The sequence below is a fragment of the Aquarana catesbeiana genome, linkage group LG03 (assembly GCF_042186555.1).
Source record: "Aquarana catesbeiana isolate 2022-GZ linkage group LG03, ASM4218655v1, whole genome shotgun sequence".
Classification (NCBI taxonomy): domain Eukaryota; kingdom Metazoa; phylum Chordata; class Amphibia; order Anura; family Ranidae; genus Aquarana; species Aquarana catesbeiana.
In genome coordinates this window covers 273,155,610-273,180,737 of record NC_133326.1, presented here as the reverse complement: position 1 = coordinate 273,180,737, position 25,128 = coordinate 273,155,610, and positions in this window count along the sequence as shown.

Below are 25,128 nucleotides of genomic sequence, written 5' to 3'. Positions count from 1 at the left end.
GACGCTCTGTCGGTTGACAGCTTTCGGGCTTCCCCTTCAGTTGGCTTTACATCTGCCCCCAACAATATGTGTTTGTTTTTATCATCTTGAATTTTTTGTTATTTATATCATTTGTCTTATATACATCAATAAATTTGTAATTTTTTACGCTGACTATTCTTCCAGAAGCGCATTTGTGAGGCCAGGCACTGATGTTGGATGAGAAGGCCTGGTTCACAGTTTCCTCTCTAATTCACCCCAAAAGTGTTTTATCAAATTTTTTTCCCTACTGTGACAGTGTGAGGCCTTGCTAATGTGAAAATGTAGGAGAAAGTGGCACAGGATTCTCACATATGCAGAGTGCGGGGCTCCAGAATGTCAGTTCTGAGCAGAGAAAGGTGTTTTTTTTATCTTTCTCCAGGTTTTGTAACTCACGGATCAGTGTCTAGAACCCAGAGACTTCAAAGTGCCTTGGGTGACTGCACACCAGTGCACAAAGCAAAGTCCATTAAGACATGGATAAGCGAGTTTGGGGTGGAGAAACTTGACTGGCCTGCACATAGTCCTGTCCTCAACCCGATAGAACACCTTTGGGATGAATGTGAGCCCTACAGGCTGGGATGCCATTATTGTTCACATGCTTGTAACGGCAGGCGTCCCAATACTTTTGGTAATATAGTGTATGTTTTTATCTGTTTGTAAAGACCTTTTTAGTGGATTATGATCAACCAAGAAAGAAGAAGCTAGAATTGTAACCTGCAAAAAGTCCTTTATGAAAGGGCGTTGCACCGAACACAGTGATTAGATGAACACACAATGGAGTATATTTTCAGAAACAGCACACAACAAATGTCATATTACATAATATTGTATGTTAAGATGCAATAGAGTTACAAACCAAATTCTCCAATGTCTGTATTGGACATAGAAAAGGCGTTGTTTGAACAGTAACGTGGTGGATGTTAGAGAAGTTTGTAAATATAACACCTGCATGTTCCTTTCCTTTACCAGCTGTAATGTCTGGTGAAATCCATTTCGAGGTCTTATGGCTGGCTTGCTGGCTGGTTATCAGGCCAATATGTCTACCCAGGGGGTCTTACAACTAGGCATGTACAGAAGCAGGTTTACTGCACACAAGACATATTCACATGTATAAACATTTAATGTTGAAACCACTAGTGTTTGTTTTTTTTTGCTAAAACAACATTCCTACTGAATCGTTTTTCACGTGTTGTTATGGCTATCTTCCTTCCTGTTTGCATTATGAATCCAGGCACATAGATTGTCTGTGTTAATGAGAAAAATTCAGATGTATCAAGTGGCAGGAGGCCACTACATAAGCATCACGTAAACACAGGTTGGTGTCATGCTTAGGAAAAAATTTTCAGGCAATACAAATGCTAAAAATCGAACACCTTTTTGAAATGTCAATAAATACTGTAAGATAGAATTTGACGAGAACTGATAAAACATAATAACTAGTTAAAACTGCAGATTTATTTATTGACGCAATTTACAGCAACAACTACAACCCACTTTGGTTTAAACAAGTTGAAAAGTGTCAGCTTTTATTAAAAATAAGGTCAGACTTATGAAAACTAGAGCATAGGCGAAGCTTTGTTTGCAATCCATCAGGGTTTAGCTTTCCTACAAATGTTATAATAATAGTTTAGAATGTGTACCTGCTCAAAACACACATCATTTCTCTTTCACCAGATGAACAGATTAGAGTAGGCAAATCTCCAACAGGTATGGCCACATACATTTATGGTCTAATCTGACAAATCCAGACATTGGCACCCAAGCCAATGGTTCAGAAAGGTTCATTTAAAAAAAAAAACAACCTTGTTATACTTACCTGCTCTGTGCAGTTGTTTTGCACAGAGCAACTGCGATCCTCCTCTTCTCGGGTCCCTCACCAGCGCTCCTAGACCCTCCGCCTTGCTGAGTGCTCCCATTGTAAGCAGCTTGCTCTGGCAGCACTCGTGCATACTTACTCACGACCCCCATCTGTGTGTCTCATAGGCTTGGCCCTGCAAGGCTTGTGCCCACCTCTTTCCTCACTGGCTGTGATTGACAGCAGTGGGAGCCAATGGCTCCTGCTGCTGTGTCTCAGCCAAAGAGAAGAGAGAGAGCCGATAGAGCCTCTGATCTCAAGCACATCACTGGATTGGGATCGGGCTCAATTGAGTATAAGGGGTGGCTGAGGGTGAGCTGCATACTGAAAGTTTTTTGCCTTCAGCCTTTATAACCACTTTAATATACAAAAGATGTTGCAGCATATTTAGCTTAATTTCAAACATGTTATTTAGTGCAAGGATAGATCCAAAACAGTCAAATATACATTTGAATTACTATGGAGCTAGGGTACTTTTATTCAGGAATGAATAAATGTGGATCAATGCTGCAATGTATAGAGAGCCAGGGGCGGACTGACCATTGGGCGACTTGGGCACTGCCCGAGGGCCCTGGGCCACTAGGGGGCCCCATCAGGGTTGCCAGCCTCAGTAAAACCAGGGACAGTATGTATAAATCTGTGTTTTTTTACATCTGTCTGTGTATTATGTGTATGCTGTGTGATTGTATACTGTGTGTGTATACTGTGTGGCCCCATAATCTCTGATTGGCTGGGGGCCCCATAATCTCCTATTGCCCGGGGGCCCCATGAGTTATCAGTCCACCCCTGTATAAAGCAGGCCCGTTTAACCTGTGCAACAACATCTCAACAAATGTTTATATAATGGCATAAATTCTGCCAACATTAAGATATGCATCAGTGGAACACACATTATATTCATCTTCACATTAGTATCTGGATAGAGTTAATAAAATAACAAATTGATGTTGACAAAATCATTAAATCATTAACAAAATATGCATATGTATTCTTTGTATACAGCTGCTCAGTAATTTGTAGCATCCCTAGTGTGGTTGTAAAGCATACAGCACTTTCCCTCCAGATGTTGATACATTCCCTTTTGTGCCCACCTTATAACACCAACGCCATCATATTTAAAACCTCCTGGGAATTTGCTTTCATGTGCTTTCAAAATCAGCTTCAGTGTACCCCTTTTTCTTCATTTTGATTTGCAAAATGGCTGTCTGCCCATTTAGTAATAGGAAGTGAATTTAAAGTGACATCAAACTTTTTTTTTTTACATAAATCATTTTAAAATATCGAGTCTACCCCACCTTTATGATTTTTTTTTGGTTCTTACTGTTGTTTTCGGGCTACCTTTTTGTCCTGTGCATGCTCCCAATCCTCCACTGCTACACCTCATCTGTATAGAGAGCAGTAAGCTTTATTTCTGGTCTCATGGTCTGCTCTATGCATACTACAATTCCTGTAGCTCTGAATGTATCTGCACGTTGATGTGTAGTCCATCTCGGGGGTGAGCAGGAAAGAGTGGCTATGTAGGGGGGCATAAGGAATGAACATAGCTACCTTAGAACAGGAAGTCTGAGAATAGCAGAAAAAAAGCTTGCATTTGAGAGAGGGAGCAAATGAAGAGACAGATAGAAGATACATTCTAATTACCATATTTATCAGCGTATAACACGCACTTTCTCCCCCTTAAAATAGGGGGAAAATCATGTGTGCATGTTATACGCCGATATAGGTTGCCACCGAGGGGAAGGAGGGGACGAGCGCTGCCGAAATAGAGCCGGATCTCCTGTGTACTCGGTTCGGCTCGCAGTCACGTTCAGTCCCCTACCCCTGGACATCTAATAGCATTGACGTCCCGGCATTGGACCGGCGTTATGTCCAATATAGGATCCGGGCCAAGGGGCGGGACTGGGCATGATGCTGAGCCGAGTACACAGGAGATTCGGCTCTATTTCGGCAGCGCTCGTCCCCTCCTTCCCCTCGGTGGCAGCCTATATTTTGGCAAGGCTGCAGATGGACACTGAGCAATGCTGCAGGTGGGCACTGATTAGATTGCAGATGGGCACTGATTAAACTGCAGATGGGCACTGATTAGGCTGCATATGGACACAGATCAGGCTGCAGATGGGCACAGTTTAGGCTGCACTGAAGCTGCAGATGGGCACTAATCAGGCTGCATTGATGCTCACTGACCATTATTTTGCTTCCAAGTGGTTTATTTTTTTTTTAAGTTTTTTTTTCCTGAAACTTAAATTGGGGTGCGTGTTATACACCGGCGTGTGTTATACGCCGATAAATATGGTATATTTAAACATATTATATGCAATCATTTTAATTAAAAAATGTGAGTTTAGTGTCATTTTAATGTTATCCATTTAATAATTGAGAGGATGTTCTCCCACCCTATGATTTACACCAAAGTCAGCTAGTCAGAGGGCTGCATAGTACATTTCCTGTCAGTGAAGGGAAGCTGTGTATATGGGGACACCTTAAAGCAGTCTAGTCAGCTGCCCATTCACATGTTCAGTGATCTACCAGGGCAGTAAGTTGGGCATGTGCATATGGCTATATGGCAGGGGAGGAAAAAGTTAGGGTCTGGTTTCATCCATGACCTATGTGGTTCTGCTAAATGATGCCTTTAGCTAATTGCCAATATATTGTCATACTTATATAAATACCTTTACCCCTATTGCTATTTTCAAATGGTTAAATTACAGTAATTAAAGTAAGCTGATAAATACAGTTATAGCAACTCAAACTGAGTAACTGAGTAGCAACTGTTATTTAGATAAGAAATGTTGAAAGTTGAAAGATCAGATTTGTGGGATTTTAAAGGTGCACAAAGTAACACAAATTCATAAACTGTTAAAAATTAACAACTTTATTCAGTACTTCCATAAAAAAAAACATAAAGATTGTCTAAAAGGTTTGAACAAACATACATCATCAGTAAAACAATGAGTGAATAATACATGGATGTTATCACATATGTGCCTGAAGAAGGAGTACTGACATGTTTCGCCTTTTATATGGCTTCTTCAGGGGAGTGTGTTACAACATACATATTGCATCAAATTAATTATCTAAATAGAAAGTACAGAAACACATAAGTATCAATAATTCAACCAGCAGAGTAAATTGTATGTAACATAACATGATTAGAAGTTTATGAATCTTTAAAATACCACAAATCTGATATTTTAAATATATGTTAGTTAGTAAAATTAGTATCAAAGTGGTGAACAGGTTTGCAGAACAGTAAAAAGCTGGTAAACAGAGCTTATCCGGTGTTTGTGCGTACACTGTATCAGAATAAAAAAATACATAAGAAGGATTAACAAGTATTAAACATTCAAATTATTTTTAATAGCTCAGGCATTCACTGTAAACATAAATTAAAACGTACTACAAGCATTTAGTGGTTACTGGATCCTTGAGTGTTTACCACTAAAAGATTTATTTCTTAAAGTAGACATTAAGGGACACTTTCACATTTCATAATACAACAGCCAGTTGTATTTACAGTATATTTTTTATATATTTATTAGAGTAACCATTGTAGTTTTGATTAACGATATAAAGGATCCCTTTTTGTGATTCCTCATTGTTGTAAGGCCTTTCTTTTCGATTGTAAAGGAACAAGAACAAGCCCTTTCATTAGTAAGAGAAAGAATTTGCGTGGTAAAGGGTGTGGCATCACAGGTGTTCTTTAGTCCTCTTGATATGGTATCTCCTATAATCCAGAACAGAGTGAGTGGAATTTCATGAAAAAAGAGCTGTTGACTCTAAAAGTACCAACAGTTTGCCTTTTAGGTGTGTATTAGAGATTCACATCCACTGAAGGGATCAGCGAGTAATCACTTGTATGGTGTATTCACATATCACATCTGTAGATAGAAGTAAAAGCTTAGTTTAAAAAAATATATATGTCATACACTGGCTAGGGGACTGAGGTGGAAAGGCTCACTTAATATCAGTGCCAGGCTATTAGTGTACCACAATCCACAAGCAGCTCAAAAGACCCTGTGACAAAACAACCACATACCCATAAAAAAGGAGAGGGAGAACTTTTCATTCCCACTGTCTATGCTGTGAACACACCATTCACAAGAGATGGTCCCCTGTCTCACGAGCATTAGACCACTGATATAGATGTGAACAATCCTGGGTTTAGTTCTGCTTAAGGGCCTGTTCACACTGCTGTGTGGTGCGAATGCATTGCAAATGACATGCAATAGTATGGCTGAATTCGCATCACATTCAGGCCAAACTCCCACAAGACAATTTTTTTGGTCTGCAGCAGGATTTGGGTGGCATGAGTGTGAACATCCAAATCCTGTCCGAATTTGCAGATCAGACTGCGATGTGTGAACTGATTTGGGGGTGTCATTAACTTTTAATTGACACTCCCAGCAGTTTGCATAGGGCAGCGTGAGCTGCCACCGGGAGACACGCGATCCGGGAACCCGCAGTGGATTTGCAGGGTTCCCGCATTGCAGCAGTATGAACCGGCCTTTAAAGGGTTATTCTCACTTTTGTATCAGTTGATGCATTTGCAGTGTTTTATTGAGGAACATGAAGGAGAACCTCACCAAAAAATATATTTTTATTGCAACGGGTACCTAAAATGTGTCCTGTATCTTAGTGAAGACTTCTGGGAAAAACAGTGAGCCAATCACACTGGAAGGAAATTACATTTTGTACACAGTGTACAGAAGGCCTTCAGGTTCTTATTGAAAAGGAAAGGTAATTTTTAATAACATTCTATTACAATATAGCTTGTGTAGCTAGAGTATATGCTATATTATTTTTGTTTTATTTAGAATTTTTTTCCCCACTGTGACAATGTGAGGCCTTGCCACTGTAAAAAAGTAGGAGAAAGTGACACAGGATTCGCACAAATGCAGAGTGCGGTACTCCAGATTGTCAGTCCTGAGCAGAGAAAGGTGTTTTTTTTTAATTTTTCTCCGAGTTTTGTAACTCACGGATCGGTGTTAAGAGCCCAGAGACTTCAAAGTGCCTTGAGTGGGAAGAAGTCTTCAACCCAGTGTCCAGGTTTTTCCAAAGACTAGCAGGGAGTGTGTCCAAGTGAATACAGCCCTTATAATGAAGGCTTGGGTATAGTTCAGGGTACCCCCCGAGAGACATGAGGTCTTTGCATAGGAGTCAGGAGGACTCCACCTTTCTCCAGGAATCAGGGAGGCTGCACAGGGCAGCCAGAGTATGTATGTCTGCACAGTGCAGGTGCAGTTGGTGACAGAGCAAAATGGAGCTGCAAGAGAGCCGAGGTATCACAAGAACCCCTATCCAGATGCCAGGAGTGGGCCAGTGCAGCAGGGTGCTGTGACTAAAGGCTAAGCGAGCCAAGAGAACCAGGAGAGCTGGATGATACAGTCAGAGGGACTGGTAAGAAGAGCAGTGGTGCTGCTGACAAGGAAGCCAGGTGGCTTGGCATTTTTCAGTTGACTGCCCATGTTGATGGTGGAAACCCCTGCGTGGGCAATTGAATTATACACTATATTACCAAAAGTATTGTCTTTGCACGCACATGAACTTTAATGGCATCCCAGTCTTAGTCCGTAAGATTAAATATTGCGTTGGCTCACCCTTTGCAGCTATAACAGCTTCAACTCTTCTGGGAATGCTGTCCACAAGGTTTAGGAGTGTGTCTATGGGAATGTTTGACTATTCTTCCAGAAGAGCATTAGTGAGGTCAGGCACTGATGTTGGACGAGAAGGCCAGGCTCGCAGTCTCCACTCAAATTCATCCCAAAGATGTTTTATTGGAATGAGGTCAGTACTCTGTGTAGGCCAGTCAAGTTGTTCCTCCACCCCAAACTCGCTCATCTGTGTCTTTATGGACCTTGCGTTGGAAGATGTTGAACCTTGGGCATGATGCCTGACATGTGGGACTCTCCTTTTTCAAGTGTTGCTGGGAAGAGAGGCTTGTTTGTTTTTGCTTTGTACAGCGCTTCTCAGTGTCCTACTTTCTATTTCTGTTATTTCTGTATACCTCTTTATGGTCATATATATACTTGCTGGTTGCTGTACCTCCCCTCTGGACCCCCGCTCCCACCCCTATCTCTGTTAATACTTAATAAACCATTACTGCTGTTGCTATCATAGTGGAACACACAAGGTCTTTGTTCTAAAATCAAGTGCTCCCAGTTTTCACTTTTCTAAAGCAATAAACTCCACATGTGTGTATTTTGCAAGAGATGCATTTACACGGAGGGAAGATCTTGGGCATTAAAAAACACTGGGTTGACCACCAATATCGTGCTACTTACTCTACGCATGCCGGAGCAGTAGGTATCCTTGGATAACCTTGGATCCAGAGGGTATGTTTATTATACTACATGCCACTATGTTCCATGTTGAAAGCATGCTTGTGGGTTTATATTTACCTCCTCCTGCTGCTGTGAACTTGCTTTACAATGTTATGTCCAACATGGCCACATGTTTTGGCTATTGGATAAACTCCACTTTTCTTCCCATGATGTTTCTTATCTCCCTAAATGGCCTGAGACATATTCCCCTTAATGTTCTATGGAGGTGGAAACACCCTACAACTATGGTCTAATACCCAGGCATTGAAGATCCTACCGTAGATCTTAACATCACTCCTCTCATCATACAACTTAAATCTTAACTTAAAGTTTTGTCTGCCCTCTCTCTGTTAGGAAGGGTCAACTTAATTAAAATCCTGTTTCTCCCTAAATTAACCTACATCTTCAGACAGACCCAGATCTGGATCCCTTTGTGTATATTTTGCGCTATAGATTCCATCATCACATCATTTTTGTGGGCCGGCAAATCATCTAGATTAGCTATTGCTAAACTAGAACTCCTCATAAATGAAGCTGGTCTAGCACTGCCTAATCTGTATTTTTAACCACTTCAGCCTCGGAAGAATTTGCCCCCTTCCTGACCAGGCCATTTTTTGCGATACGGCACTGCATCGTTTTAACTGACAATTGCGTGGTCATGCGACACTGTACCCAAACAAAATTTATGTCCTTTATTTCCCACAAATAGAGCTTTCTTTTGGTGGTATTTGATCAACGCTGCAGTTTTTATTTTTTGCACTATAAACAAAAAAAGAGCGTCAATTTTATAGAAAAAAAAACAATATTTTTTACTTTTTGCTATAATAAATATCCCCAATTTATAAAAATATAAATATATTTTCTTCAGTTTAGGCTCATATGTATTCTTCTACATCTTTTTAGTTAAAAAAAAAAATCACAATAAGCATATTGATTGGTTGCGCAAAAGTTATAGCGTCTACAAAATAGGTTATTGATTTATGGCATTTTTATTTATTTTTATTGTTTTACTAGTAATGGCGGAGATCTGCAATTTTTATCAGGACTGCGACATTGTGGCAGACAGATCGGACACTTTTGACACTTTTTTGGGACCATTGACATTTATACAGCAATCAGAACTAAATATAGCCACTGATTACTGTATAAATGTCACTGGCAGGGAAGGGGTTAACACTAGGGGGAAGATCAAGGGGTTAAATGTGTTCCCTCATTGTGTGTTCTAACTGTGGGGGGATGGGACTGACTGGGGGAGGGGACCAATCACAGTTCCTATATACTAGGAACACACGATCTGTCTCCTCTCCCCTGGCAGAACGTGGATTTGTGTGTTTACAAAAACAGATCCCAGTTCCTACTCTGTCAGGAGCGATCGCGGGTGCCCAGTGGACATCACGGCCGCCGTGCACGCACATCAGCTCCTCAGTGACGCTGCGGTGCACATGCCACCTAAACTCATTAAAGTGTCCGCCGTACAGCTACGGTGATTCATGCAGAGGAGCCATACTGCCGCGGTCAAACGACAGCGGGCGGTCGGCAAGCGGTTAAACAAGAAAATGAGGTTATAGGCACCGAGGCTTGGTCATAATACCTAATATGCAAGCAGTGTAATTATAAGGTATAAGTCCATGATAAGTCCAAAAATGTCCAAAGCACTAGGGCAGGCTTCTTGGAGTTTAGCAGACTCTGAATATACACAGACAAAAGCAGAGAAGCGCCTCTAAGTGCAGTAACACTTTCTATTTTAAAAGACCCCACAACAGGGCTACTTACAATAGATAGGTAAACAACAGGCGCATCAATAAGTGTAGGTCCGGAACACCAAATGTAGTGGGCCGCGGGAGCTGCTGGTACTGCCAGATGGAATGTGAAAGAAGTCCCCGTGTGGAGGATGATATCAGCTGAAGTTCTTCCAGAAGCGGGTGGGCAGCCAGGAGCAGGATGACGCAGGCAGGGCTCAGGACCAGAATGCAACGCGTTTCAGAGCATGCGCTATATCACCTAGGGGCATGCACGCTCCCTTCTCAAACCCACTGAAAGAAGAATTTGCCATTCCTAACTGGTATTTTTTCAGACACCTTCAATTGTAACATGCTATTAGGAACGATGAACATGAAAGAATTCTGGATAGCCGCACTCATAGATAAGCCTTGAATATTTATTTAAAGGGTACACATCAAATTCAAAAAGTCACAGCAGACAGGAAAGAGCTGATGTTTCGCACTAACGTAAGTGCTTACTCATAGCTATGGTTCCACTAGATTTTACCTAGAGGTATCAGAGTAAAGGGAGCTTTATGCACACCACACTTTTCACATATTTATTTGTAAAACATTTGTAAAACCATTTATAATTTTCCTTCCACTTCACAATTATGTGCCACTTTGTGTTAGTCTATCACATAAAATTCTAAAAAAATACATTTACTTTTTTGGTTGTAACATGACAAAATGTGGAAAATTTCAAGGGGTATGTATACTTTTCCAAGGCACTGTATGTGAACAGATCATCTCTAGCTGTATGTTTTTTTTTGCACTGATACGTGTCCTCCACCCCCCCCCCCACCACCACCACCACCACCACCACCATCATGGCCGTGCATTATATAAATAGTGATTTGCCTATTACTCCTAAAAATGGGCAGAATTTAACCCGCCATATAGCAAAATGATGGCGGCAAAGTGGTTTCAATATCCTGACTGGACGTCATATGACGTGATCAGGATATTGAGCCGCTGCACGCCCCCGGGGGCACGCATTGCGGTGATCGTTGTTGCGGTGTGTCAGTCTGATGGAGACTCTTTACCACGTGATCAGCCGTGTCCAGTCACGGCTGATCACGATGTAAATAGGAAGAGCCGGTGATTGGATTTTCTTCACTCGCGTCTGACAGACGCGAGTAGAGGAGAGCCGATCGGCTGCTCTCCTGACAGGGGGGGTCTGTGCTGATTGTTTATCAGCACAGCCCCCCCTTGGATCCTACCCAGGACCACCAGAAAAGCCGCCCAGGACCACCAGGATGGCCACCACACTGGACCACCAGGTATGCCCCCTAGACCCCCAGGGAAATACCAATATGTGCCCAGGCAGCTGCCAATCTGTGCCCAGGCAGCTGCCAATCAATGCCCACTCCAATGCCTACCACTGCCAGTGCCACCAGGGATGCCTATCAGTGCCTCACATCAGTGCTGCGTATCAGTGCCCATCAGTGCCACGTATCAGTGCCCGGCAGTGCCGCCTATCATTGCCCATCAGTGTCCAGCAGTGTCGCCTATCAGTGCCCATCAGTGCCGCCTATCAGTGCTATCCTATCTCCTATCAATGCTCATCAGTGCCCAGCAGTGCCGCCTTTCAGTGTCCATCAGTGTCTCCTATCAGTGCCCATCAGTGCCACCCATGAGTGCCCATAAGTGCCGTCTATCAATGCCCATCAGTGCTGCATATCAGTGCCACCCATCAGTGCCGCCTACCAGTGCCCATCAGTGCCGCCTATCAGTGCCCGTCAGTGCCCGCTCATTGGTGCCACCTCATCGGTGCCGCCGTATCAGTGCCTGTCAGTGCCGCCTTATCGGTGCCCATCAGTGAAAGAAAAAACGTACTTATTTACAATTTTTTTTAACAGAAACAAAAGCAAAGCTTTTATTTTTTTTCAAAATTTTCGTTTTTTTTTTTATTTGTTTAGCAAAAAAATAAAAACCGCAAAGGTGATCAAATACCACCAAAAGAAAGCTCTATTTGTGGAAACAAAATGATAAAAATTTAGTTTGGGCACAGTGTAGCATGACCGCGCAATTCAAACTGCGACACCGCTGAAACCTGAAAATTGGTCTGAGCAGGAAGGTGTATAAGTGCCCTGTATTGAAGTGGTTAATAACAGCATTTGTCCCCTATAGACATCCATGGGTTTTGTTGCTAAGGTAGGGTTCACTGAATTTCAAACAGGCTTCCCGAAGCAGTTTTGTCTACCAATTACAATATCTGATTGTATTTTGAGATACCATCAGTCTGTGAATGATAATATTGTGTGGACTGTGAACAATTACTGCAGCATTTCCTATGATGTATTGGCTAGAGTGATCTATCTTTCCACTTAACAGCAGCAAGTGTGGTTTATTTTCTTGAAAGTAACTTCTCACTTATGAAATGCAGTTTATGTGATTCACACTTTAATGTGGCTGATACAGCTGGGGACAGATTCATTGCTGTAAATGGGCAATATAGCATCAAAGGGGTTTCTTTGAGGTATAAGTAGCAATGGTGAGGTTTCTCCATTGTCTGTTAGGAATAATACTGACCTAAGCGCTTTTCAGTGAAATGAAACCTTTATATTTGAGTTTGATTTTTTTTTTTTACACATTTTGTATAATATAGTGGTAGTAGAAAAGTAAAAAAAAATGTCAAACAAGAATACAGAAAATATAATCAATTCACAACTAGGATATGGTTGACATAATATTTGGGGAATTGGAAATTGCATAAAATGTGATAAATGATTGTTTAGTTAAAAAAACAAGACTAAAATGCAATATAAACTAATTTTGACCTTCCAGCAGATATTTAAAAGCACTATTAAATGTAGTTATTTAAAAAAATGGAATAGATTTTTGTACAAAATTTGTGTAAGTAACTGAATTGTTCTTGATATTAGCCTCCTATAATTTTATACCATACTGACCCAGTCAGTGGGGATCAACCAAACTGCCCTGGTATCAGTTCGCACAGGGTTTGTCGAACTTCAGAGAGATTCGGATACTGATCCTGAACTACACTGAAATCAATGGGAGCCGAATCTGTCAAATCCAAAAAGTTCATTTTCTGGGCTAATAGGTAAAGGGTTGTCAAAATTAGCATGGGGGTGGGCACTGTCCTCGGAAACATGTACCAGTGCCAAAATTCCATTCAGCTGGGAGCAGTGATTTTTTTTTTTAATAGTACTGACATTTACAAAGGGAAAATGGTTTTAAATTGCCAGAAAATTTCCCCTTTGGCTTCTATTTAAATTTAAAAAATGGCAGACAAGCCCCTCCAAAGGTCCCCAAAAGAATGGAAGGAGAACAAGCATGCTCCCCCTCCTAAACCATACCAGGCCACATGCCCTCAACATGGGGTGGTGCCTTGCCGGGGAAGCCTGTTTGTCAAAGCAACTTGTCCCCATGTTGATGTGGACAAGGGCCTCTTCCTCACAACCCTGGCTTTGTGGTTGTGGGGGTCTGCAGGCAGGAGGCTTATCAGAATCTGGAAGCCCTCTTTAAAAATAAGGGGAGCCCCAGATATTGCTCCACACATGAATGAGTAAGGGGTACATAGTCCCCCTATATATATATTCACAAACAAAAAAATGTAACCTAGAAATAAAGGTGCCCAAACATTTAACAAGTCCTTTATTAACCACCTCAATACAGGGCACTTACACCCCCTTCCTGCCCAGGCCATTTTTCAGCTTTCAGCGCAGTCACACTATGAATGACAATTGCGCGGTCATGCTACACTGTAACCATGTGAAATTGTTATCATTTTCTTCACACAAATAGAGCTTTCTTTTGTGGTATTTAATCACTCCTGGGTTTTTTTATTTTTTCCTAAAAAAAAAAGACCAAAATTAAAAAAAAAAAAAAAAAAAAGTTTTTCTTAGTTTCTGTCAGTAAATTTTGTAAATAAGTAATTTTTCTCCTTCACTGATGGGCGCTAATGAGGCAGCACTGATAGGCTGCACTGATGTGCACTGATGAGGTGGTACTTATGGGCACTGATGAGGTGGCACTTATGGGCACTGATTAGGTGGCAATGATGAGGAGGCACGAATATGCCGCACTGATAGGTGGCACTGATATGTGGCACTGATGAGCACTGATAGGCGGCACTGATGGGTGGCACTTGTGGGCACAGATAGGCAGCACTGATGGGCATTGATGGGCAGCAGTGATGAGCATTGATGGGCAGCAGTGATGGGCATTGATGGGCAGCACTGATAGCCAGCACTGACTGGCATCACTAATGGCCACTGATTGCTGGCACTTGTGGGCACAGATTGGTGGCAATTGTGGGCACTGATTGGCACTGATTGCTGGCAGTGGTGGGCAATCATTGCTGGCACTGGTGGGCACTTAATTGTAATCAGGGCACTGATGATCAGTGCCCTGATTACATACCTAGCTGTCCCCAGTGAGGAGATGCCGCTGATCGGCTCTCCTCTCCTCACACTCTGCCAGTGTGAGGCGAGGAGACCTGATTATCGGCATCTCCATGTTTACATGTGACCTGCTGTGATTGGACACAGCTGATCACATGGTTAAAGAGCCGCGGCTCTTTACACAGATGGGGGTCACGCCGTGTCCTAGCAACACGGGGGGCGCGCAAGAGCAGTCGTTCTGGGAGGGTCATATGACGTCCACCCAGAACGAGAGCCGCACTGCCCAGCCGTCATTTGATGGTGGGCGGACGGCAAGTAGTTAACCAGTTACTCACTGCCTCATAGCAGTTTTTCTGCTACAGCGCAGCTCTCCAGTGCAGAACCACGTAGAAATATGTGATTCTGCACTCCTGCCTGCAGGGGGGCATGTGGGCCGCTGGGGTGGGACTTCTGCTGTGATTATTCACAGCAGAAGCCAATCTGCGGGTGGCAGGCACTGTATGTCCACCGGAACCTGCTGATCGCTGGGCAGAGAAACAGAGCCTATATAACCAAGGCAGAGCTCCGTTCTGACAGGGGGGAAGGGATGGATTTTGTGTCCCTGCAAAGGGAATAAAATCCACACTGGCTAGGCACACAGTTAACCCTTTGATCACCCTAGATGTTTAACCCCTTTCCAGTCAGTGCCATTAGTACAATGACAGTGCATATTTTTAGCACTGATCACTGTATTAGTGTCACTGGTTCCCACAAAGTGTCAAATATGTCAATTAGTATCCGAATGTTGGCCGCAATATGGCAGTCCCGCTATAGCCGCCATGACTTGTTAAAAAAAAAAGTATATATGTCGTAGTTTGTAGACGCTATAACTTTTGCCAAAACAAATCAATATACGCTTACTGGGATTTTTTTTACCAAAAATATGTAGCAGAATACATATTGGAAATTTGTTCTTTAACATTTTTTTATTGGGTATGTTTTATAGTGAAAAGTAAAAAATATTGTTTGTTTTTTTCAAAATTGTCTTTTTTGTTTATAGGACAAAAATAAAAAATGCAGTGGTGATCAAATACCATCAAAAGAAAGCATTATTTTTGGGGAAAAATTACATAAATTTAATTTGGGTACAGCATTGCATGACCCTGCAATTGTCAGTTAAGGTTATGCAGTGCCGTATCGCAATAAATGGCCTAGTCATTTACTATGCTTCCATTCGTTAATTAACAGGAAGCCGCTCAGCAAAGAGCACTTCCCGTTTGTTCCCCGTCCAGTGCAGCTGAGGCTGCAGAGAAAGGGATTGGGGAAGCCCTGTTTTTCCCTATCTCTCTGTTTAACCCTTGATATTTCACCAAAGTCCCTCTACAAATTTTTATTTCTTTTTTTACAATTTTGTTTTTTTAATTATTTTTTACAATGCTATTTTTATTTATTTATTTATTTTACAATATCTTTAGGAGCCTTTCCTGAAGAATTAAAAAAATTAAATATGTTTTTTGTGTGGATATTTCACTATGATTTACAGCACCTTATCCCGTTTTCCTGGACCTCCCCATGTCAGCCTAATATGGGTCAGCTCCGCCCCCTCTGAACCCTCCAGGACCACCTTTTTTCTAGCCCATAAAAGGCGGCTGTCGGACCAGGCCAGTGTTCTTTTTTCGTCCTCGCTCCGGACGTCTTTAAAAAAAAAAAAAAGAAAAGAAAAATTTTTCTTATAATGTGAGTGAAGAAATGGGTGGAAGTAAACTCCTGTTCGGGTTAAGCCTCTCCCGGTACAGAAGACCCCCCCCCCCAGATGGGCTGTAAATCTCCCAAGGTGGTGGGTTCCCGTGGTGCAGGGACGTTTGCTAAGCAGTTTAAATTACTGTGCTGTTCTCTGGCAGACAGAAACAGGCAGGTTAGTGGGGCTGTGTGTTGTTTTCACTATGCAGCTGTTTACCTTGCTTTCCCTGGTGTCTAGCGGTATGCTGGGCTCTGCAGTTCGCCCCTCGTGTGTCTCTGAGCGGGGCGGGTGACGTCATGACGGCTTCCCTTCTCATTCGGTTGCCGCTGCTAGCCTTAAGGGGCGGTGTTCCCATGCTCTGGCTTCCCTGCATTCCTCTCAGCGCTCCAGCTCGTCAGGCTGCTCTGCCTAAAGGTAGGCTCTTTTTCTCTTCTGATGCTGCATGCTTGCTAGTGCCTGATACCGCTGTACACAGTGCATTGATCCACACACTTGCCTTCCAGGTCCAATTTTTTTTTTTTTTTTTACGTATGTGTTTTTTGTATGCATATGTACTCAGATTTTATTTTTTATAATTTTTAAAATTTTTATTTTTTAAATGTTTAATTTTTTTATTTTTTAAAAGAGAACACCTCTTCTGTCTTTTACAGAGAGAAAAACCCAATGCGAGCTAAATGCCCGCAAAGAGGTTCTAAGTCTGCTGCACTGCCTCAGAAAAGTAAGAAAAAATCGAGACATGCCAAGTCGCAGAGCCGCATGCAGGTTTCCTCAAGATCTTGGTGTTCCAGATCTCCTTCTCCTGAGCCTCATTGTAGTCGCTCATGCCTGAGCCAAAAGAGATCAAGCCATCGAAAAGCCTCCGAAAAGACCAGATCCAGTCACAAGCACAGGGAGCAGTCTTCCTCTTCATCCAGGTCCTCCTCTCCAAGTCAATTGGAGGAAGCAGGCCTGTGCGGCTGAAGCCCTTCTGGGAAAGTTGGTGTGCGCTTCTTGTCTTCAAGAAACTGCGCGAGATAAAGCATCTGAAGCTCGTCAGGTGAAGTCTTGTATTAAATCTGCAGTCAGGGAAGGGCTAAGAGGTGCATCCAAGAAAAACGCCCAACCAGCATCCTCTTCAGTAGATTCGGATTTGGAGGCAGGCGGAGAGATTCCTCAGAGGCCGAAGTAACCCCTAAATCACGCACCTTCGATTTTGCATTAGTCCCCATATTGGTGAACTCATTGCAGTGGCAGGAGGAAACCCCTCCGCCGAAAAAACAACGGAAATACTATCCAGAACTGAAGAAATCCCTGCCTTCCTTTCCCCTCATTTTTGAGATCCAAGAAATATTGGAGGATGAATGGACTAGGCCGGAAAGAAAGTTTAGCGTCAATAACAGATTATCAAAGTTGTATCCATTCAGCCAGAAGGATGCAGAGTTATGGAACACTACCCCCAGGGTGGATGTCTCGCTGCAGCGTTTGGCCTATCATATCACTCTACCATTAGAAGATTCGGTCTCTTTCAGAGATCCCATGGATCGGAGAGTGGACATGGATTTAAAACGATTGTATTCAGATTGTAACAGTAGTTTTTTATATCTCTCCCCTTGATGAATCATTACACTATTTAATTACTTGTTTATTTTATACACTATTTATTAACACTTATATAGTGATGGACGTTTGTCCATGAGTGTATATTGTATATAATTTTATGTTATTTTATTTTTAGATATTTATGAGCAACATCATTTTTATTTTTATTTTTGTGTAGATATTTATAATATTTTGGAGTTCTTTTGAAACACTTGGACTATTAATTTTAGTGAAGCCCACACTGGTTTGGGTATTGTTGTGCGGGATGCACAGTAGTGCATCTTTTATATATCTTATACTTTAAAGTTTACTGATCATTGAGTAAAGCGCTTCAATTTTTCACTTTTATATTCCTACAGACCTGGCAGGCCATTCTCCAGACAATGGAGATCAGCTGGTTCATTCTTTCCAAAGGCTTCCAAGTCCAAACCTGGCCAAGCCACGAAGGCCTTCGACAAGACCTTTTGAAGGTTTCTCCACCCAAGACCCTCATGTGGGAGCGAGGCTCGCTTAGTTCGAGAGGGTTTGGGCAGATGAAATTCAGGACGCATGGGTTTTGGCCATAATTCAAGATGACTATCATCTCGAATTTGGATCAAGACCTCCACAGTCCCTGTTTATGGAAACCTGAGTCCCGGCTTCCTCGGAGAGGAGGCACTGTTTGCAAAATTATGTAGATGAATTGCTGACAGCGAAACCCATCATCCCGGTGTCAATGCAAGAACGGGGTCTAGGAGTCTATTCTCCGTTGTTCCTAGTATCAAAAGCTTCGGGAGGTTTCAGACCCATATTAGATCTGAAGGCTCTAAATTCTTATATGAGGGTTCCGCCTTTCAAAATGAAGTCGTTGGAGACGATAATATCCGTGGTGAAAGAAGGAGACTGGATGGTCTCCATCAACCTGGCGGACCCCATTTTACATGTTCGCATCCATCCAGCTCATCATCGTTTCCTCAGGTTTGCAGTGGAAGACTCTCACTACCAGTTTCGATGCCTCCCGTTTGGCCTTTGCATGGTACCCAGTACCTTTTCGAAAGTGCTCTCAGCCGTCATCGCAACCCTCAGGATCAGAGACGTTCAAATTTGTCATTATTTGGACGAATTGCTACTGCTAGCCTCTTCATAACATCTTCAGCATGTGGCCCTCACCTGCAAAACACTGGCTCGGTTCGGCTGGCTAGTCAACTACCGGAAAAGCCAAATGCAGCCAACCCAGGTTTTAGAATGCCTAGGGGTGAAATTCGACACAATTCGGGGTCAAGTCTTTCTCCCTCGGAGGAAGATTCGGGACATTCAGATCCAAACCAGGAGAGTAATGACCAGTTCATTCCTTGCAGCGAGAGAATGCATGCGCTATCTCGGAGTGTTATCAGCCACGATCCCAATAGTTCCATGGGCCAGGTGGAGAAGAAGAACTTTTCAGTGCAATTTCCTTCTCCAATGGGATTGTCACTCTCTGATGCAGAGGATATACATTCCAAGGTCGATAAGTCAATCCCTCCTTTGGTGGACAGTCTCATGCAACTGGCCCGGGGTGTATTTCTTCGGCCTCCGGATCCGGTGGTGCTGACTACCGATGCCAGTCTCCTCGGTTGGGGAGCTCACTGCCTGGGCCAGCAGGCTCAGGGTCGGTGGCCCCCACTCGTCTCACAAATGTCAAACTTCCTAGAATTGCAGGCCGTCCGGCGCAATCTTCTTGCTTTCCGACCACTCTTGAAAGATCAAGCGGTAAAAATATTGTCGTACAACAAGACCACTGTCACGTACGTGTCCCGTCAGGGGGGCACCAGGAGCTGGGTCCTTCTTCAAGTCAAGTGCCAGTTATTCCAGTGGGTAGAGAAGAATCTCATTTCCCTGATGGCAGCCTCCCAGGGCCCCAGAATACCTTGGCAGACCAGTTGAGTCGGAACTTTGTGGATCCCGGCGAAAGGGCTTTGAATCCGAAATTCCTGCGAAGGATCTTCAGACTCTGGGGGTTGCCTGTAATAGACCTCATGGCATCGGTAAAGAACGCCCAGCTTCCTTGCTTTTTCTCTTGAACATACCATCCACAAGCTTACAGCCAAGATGCTCTGTCCAAACCATGGGACTTCCCCCTGGTGTATGTGTTCCCTCCACTTCCTTTAATCCTCAAGACCCTGTTGAAGATTTACAGGGAGAGGGACACGGCCATAGCAGTCCTACCATTCTGGCCCAGGAGGCCATGGTTCCCACTAGTGTGGCGAATGAAGATGTGTCAACCAATCCCGCTGCCACCTTGTCGGGATCTCCTGTTCCAAAACAGAATATGTCACCCAAACCCCAGGAGGCTGAGGCTAATGGCATGGAAATTGAGAGGAGATCTCTCAAGGATTTAGGCCTCTCAGAGCGAGTGTTGAGCACCTTGTTACAGTCTCGTAAAAAATCTACAAACTCGACCCATCACCGGGTATGGAAGGCTTTCCGACGCATCGCTGCAGAGAGGGGCTGGCAGCCCGAATCTCCTTCAGTCTCAAACATCTTGGAATTTCTCCAGCAGGGTCTGGACAATGGCCTGGCTTATAATTATCTGAAGGTCCAGATTTCTGCCCTTTCGGCAATGATGAATTCCAGATGGGCATAAGATCCTGTCGTGATCCATTTCCTGAAGGCAGCCATTAAAATCAGACCTCCCCTGAAGTCCTACTTTCCTAAATGGGACCTGACTCTGGTCTTAAAAGCTTTGTTGGCTCCTCCGTTTGACCCGACATCATCCTGTTCTTTATTTAATCTAATATTGAGGACAGTGTTCTTGACGGCCATAGCCTCCACTAGGAGGGTTTCCGAATTATGAGCCTTTTCATCCAGAGAGCCTTTTTGTGTGATTTTTCCCGACAAGATCGTTCTTAGACCGGTTCCTAGCTTTCTACCAAAGGTCTCTACTGCCTTTCACATGAATTGGGAGACTATTCTGCCAGCCTTCACCGTGGACCAGTTACAGGATGATTGGAAGAGGCTAGACTTGGTCTCTTCTATTTCAGCTTATTTGGAGCGGACTGAGGAGTTTCGCAAACAAGATCAACTGTTCATCTTCCCTTTAGGACCTAAAAAAGGCACGGCGGCTCCACCTAGGGTTGTCTCGTCCTGGATTGTGAAGACCATCCAGATCGCTTACGAGTCTCTGGGCCTTTCCTCTCCTGCAGAGATCAGAGTGCACTCAACCAGGGGCATGGCAGCATCATGGGCAGCCTATGCGAAGGTGTCACCCGAGGTAGTGTGCAAAGCAGGGAGTTGGAGCGCACCCAACACGTTTATCCAGCATTATAGGCTAAATGTAGCCCTCTCTCCTGTAGAAACGTTTGGTTCTTCTGTTATTTCTGCGGCTGTCGGCCATTAAATTTGTTTAAGCAGCAGTATTATCTCTGACTTGTTTCGTTCTTTCCCTCCCTTATCGAAGGTTGCTTGGTACATACCATAGTAGACTGACATGAGGAGGTCCAGGAATAAGATAAATTGTTGCCCATACTTACCGTAATTTTCCTTTCCTGGATCCTCCCCATAGCAGCCGGGGATTCCCACCCTATCTTCCATCGCGAGGAAGGGTATTTGAACACTGGGCTGGTCTGACAGCCGCCCTTTATGGGCTAGAAAAAAGGTGGTCCTGGAGGGGTCAGAGGGGATGGAGCTGACCCATAGTAGGCTGACATGGGGAGGATCCAAGAAAGGAAAATGACGGTAAGTATGGGCAACAATTTTCCTTAATTTAGTATCCAAAAAGAAAGTAATTGAGTGGGTTTATAACGGTGCAGATATATAACTCACACCAAAGAATTTTGGTAAAATGGTTAAAATGTCAATATTTATTACTAGCATTTTAAAACAATATCGCCATTAAAAAGATTTTTATAACCCATAGACATAGTGGACCTTAGTCTGCATAAAGCAGTGTAGATGGGGGTCCCGACATGTCTTGCCTTTTAATTAGGCTTTCTCAGGGGATGTTATCCGCTGTAAAGTTATCCACTTTCCTAAATTTTCATAGACTTAATGCAGAGTATGATCATAAGTATATTCAATGAATAATCTGGCCAGTCTCAACCACAGGAGTGGGGGTGGCTACAGGAGGCAGACAAGGACTAGACTACAGAATGTCTGTATGTTAAGAAACCACCGGGGTAGAGAGATCCACAGGAGGCCAATACTATTACTGAACTCCTCTTCTGTGGTGCAACTGGTATCCCCTTGTGTCTCCAGATGAAAACATTTTCTTTATAAAAAATATTGTAAAAAAAATGTTTTTAAAAAATTGTAAAAAAATAATAAAAATAAAAACTACTGGCATCATCCACTGCCCTACTGACACCAATCTTTGCTCTGCTCACAACGTCCACTGCTCTCTGACATACATGCACGTGTGTTTGTGCTCTGGGGTGCACACTCTAATGCAATAAGCTGCACACGCCAATGCAGTCAGGGTTTTTCAAGCCAAATGGTGTCAGCAGGGGGACAGGAGAGGGTACTAGTTAGGTAACCAAAAAACTGACTTTTAAGGCATGGAAACAATGGAGAAGCAAAAAAACAAATAATTATCATAATATTTATTGAAAAAAGTTAATAGTATATCACAATGTTCAGAAAGGTTAAAAGCATGGAAAAATGATTTGTACAGTGAGCCCTTGTGCGTCTACGCGTTTCGGCGTGAGGCTTCTTCAGGACACGATCAAGGTTCAGAGACGTAATATACACAAGAAAAGAGCAAATCTCACTATCTTCAAATGGACTAGGCCTCCTGTACAGGTTTGCAATAGCCGTAAGGTTTCCAAAAATATAAGATATTCATGGCAAATATTCTGTAGCCTTTAAAAAAAAGCTATAGCAGGGGTGAATTGTGTCCAAGGGGGAAAATGACCACCAGAACACTAACACTGGAAAGTCCAGGATCCAGAGAGGAAAAGAGAACCCTAAATAGAGTTCAGCAGAGCTAGTGGCATGTAATACAGCCCTGACTAGTATGCACTGCATGGAAGTTGGACAGATTATGTATGCCCCTGGGAGACAGCCAGGTGCTGTACACGAACGGTGTCAGCAGGGGCACCCATGGCTCCAATTTTGTCCGATTCTTAGAAATCGGACAAAATTTAAGCCACGTTTGGCCATCTTAAGAGTGGTTCAGTATATGAATTATTTGTCTTCAGCTGACTTTTATAGCTGATTCAAAGTCTGGAGTACTGATATTAGAGTTCTTCTTAGAACTTTGACTGAACTTTAGACTGTATTGCATAGTGGCATAAACCCATACAAAATAATGTGCTTTGTATTCATAATGAGCTGGAAATACTGTTTTTTTAGAAGAATTTCACGGGAAATACCGTATTTATCGGCGTATAACACGCACTTTTTTCCCCTTAAAATCAGGGGAAAATCGCGGGTGCATGTTAAACGCCGATCCCCTGCGATCCGGAGCTGTCAGATTTTCAAAATCGCCGACCGCGATTTGAAAATGGCGCCGCCGGTGCTGAAATACACAGTGCCGGTCCTCGGCTCTTCTCGGCCACTTTCGTCTTCACTCGAGCGCCGCCCGGACCTAGCCGAGCTGCACTGACATGGCTGCACTGACAAGGCTGCACTGAGAAGGCTGCAATGATGGGCATTTAAATGTAAGTTTTTTTTCCTTCAACTTCCCTCCTAAAAGTTTTTTTTTCCTTAAAATTCCCTCCTAAATTGGGGTGCGTGTTATACGCCGGTGCGTGTTATACGCCGATAAATACGGTAGTTCACATTTGAATATAATTTATTTACAAGCCTTTGGTTGCTTTAAAATCATTCAGACAGAATTATCAGGTATCAAGTTATGCTTTTTATTAGTTATTAGCTTTGTTTATCTATTTATGTATCTGTGTATTTGTTTGGCTTGCAAGTTTTTGCTCCATTTTTTGATATTCACTTGTGTAAATATTCAATACTACATATTGTTATAATGTACAATAACCACTTGATGGAGACAGAGTTTGAACAATACATGGCACTACAGCATGTCTATGCTAAACATAACTGAAACATATTAACCATCTATGAAAGTAACTAGTTGAGTCAACTGCTTGAAGAATGAGGCACCCTTAGAAAAAAAAATAGAATAGAGTTTAAAAGGTGTAGAACCTTAATCAACCTTTTATTGTTGTTAGTGTCCCTGTTTAGGAGACATTCCTTTACTTTTGGTCTATTAGACAACAGGAAGTGAGAGAAAATATCCCTCTTTTCTGCATATTTGACAGTAGTCAGACACTATAGGAAGTGAGGGAAACATTCCCCGAAGAGGACACAGGTAGTGATACAAATACTGTACATTTTCTAGCAGAGAGAGGAATGCTTAGAATCTCTCTCGGAGTCTTTTGCTGTGTGGTTTTCTCTGAGGAAGAGTTCCCCTCACTTCTTATCCAGGCAATAGATATCAAGCATTACAGGAAGAAAAGTCTTCTCTGTGGTGACACAGACAGAAATGAAATCTTACATGCAAAAATCCAAATTGATGGGACTTGCACACACATTGCCACTGTGTTTGTAGATTTTAAACATACTTTTATTACCCACTTTAGCTCAGGAAGGTTTTACCATCTTTATGACCAGACCAGAACTGCGCTATTTTATATGGTAATTGCATGGTCATGCAATGCTGTACCCAAAGAAAATTTATATAATTTATTCACACAATTTATGCCCCATACACACGGACGGAGCGTGTTGTCGGAAATTCCGACCGCATGTGGGCTCCATCGGACATTTGAGTTTAAGAGCAGGATATAAAATTTTCCGACAACAAAATTTGTTGTCGGAAAATTGCACTAATGTCACAATTCATCATAAACAACTGTGATACTTGAGTGATTTCTTACCTTACTGCTGTAAGGTGACAGCATATAAAGGTATCTTTATCTGGTGATCCGTATGCCTCTGCTTGCCTCTAGGGGTCCTCTAATGGTCTGTCTGGCCTGAGGTTCTCTATGGTAATGATCTCTCATCTACGGTGATCTTGGGGTTTCCTCTTGGTGTCATCTGTATTATGTGCATACATAAAAGAGACTCCATAGTGTAGTATCATTTAGAAGCTTTAATATTACAAGGAACAGCTTATTTACGCACTTTTTCAAAATAAAAAATGTATACATGTATATACATGTATATCATCCACGAAGGCCAACTCCACGAGAGCACTCTTCCAGTATGCCTCTGCTCACGCTCCATGCGTTACATCACGCCCACGTCATGTGATCCTTTGATGAATGCATAGGGTGTGAGCGGAGGCATACCGGAAGTGATGGCAGCGTTATACGAGCTTGGCGCTCGTGGATGATATACACATTTTTTTATTTTAAGTAAATAAGCTGTTCCTTGTAATATTAAACCTTTAGACGATACTACGCTATGGAGAGTCTCTTTTATATATGCACATAATACTACAGATGACACCAAGAGGAAACTCCAGGACCACCATAGAGGAGAGATCATTACCATAGAGATCCTCAAGCAGGACAGACCATTAGAGGACCCC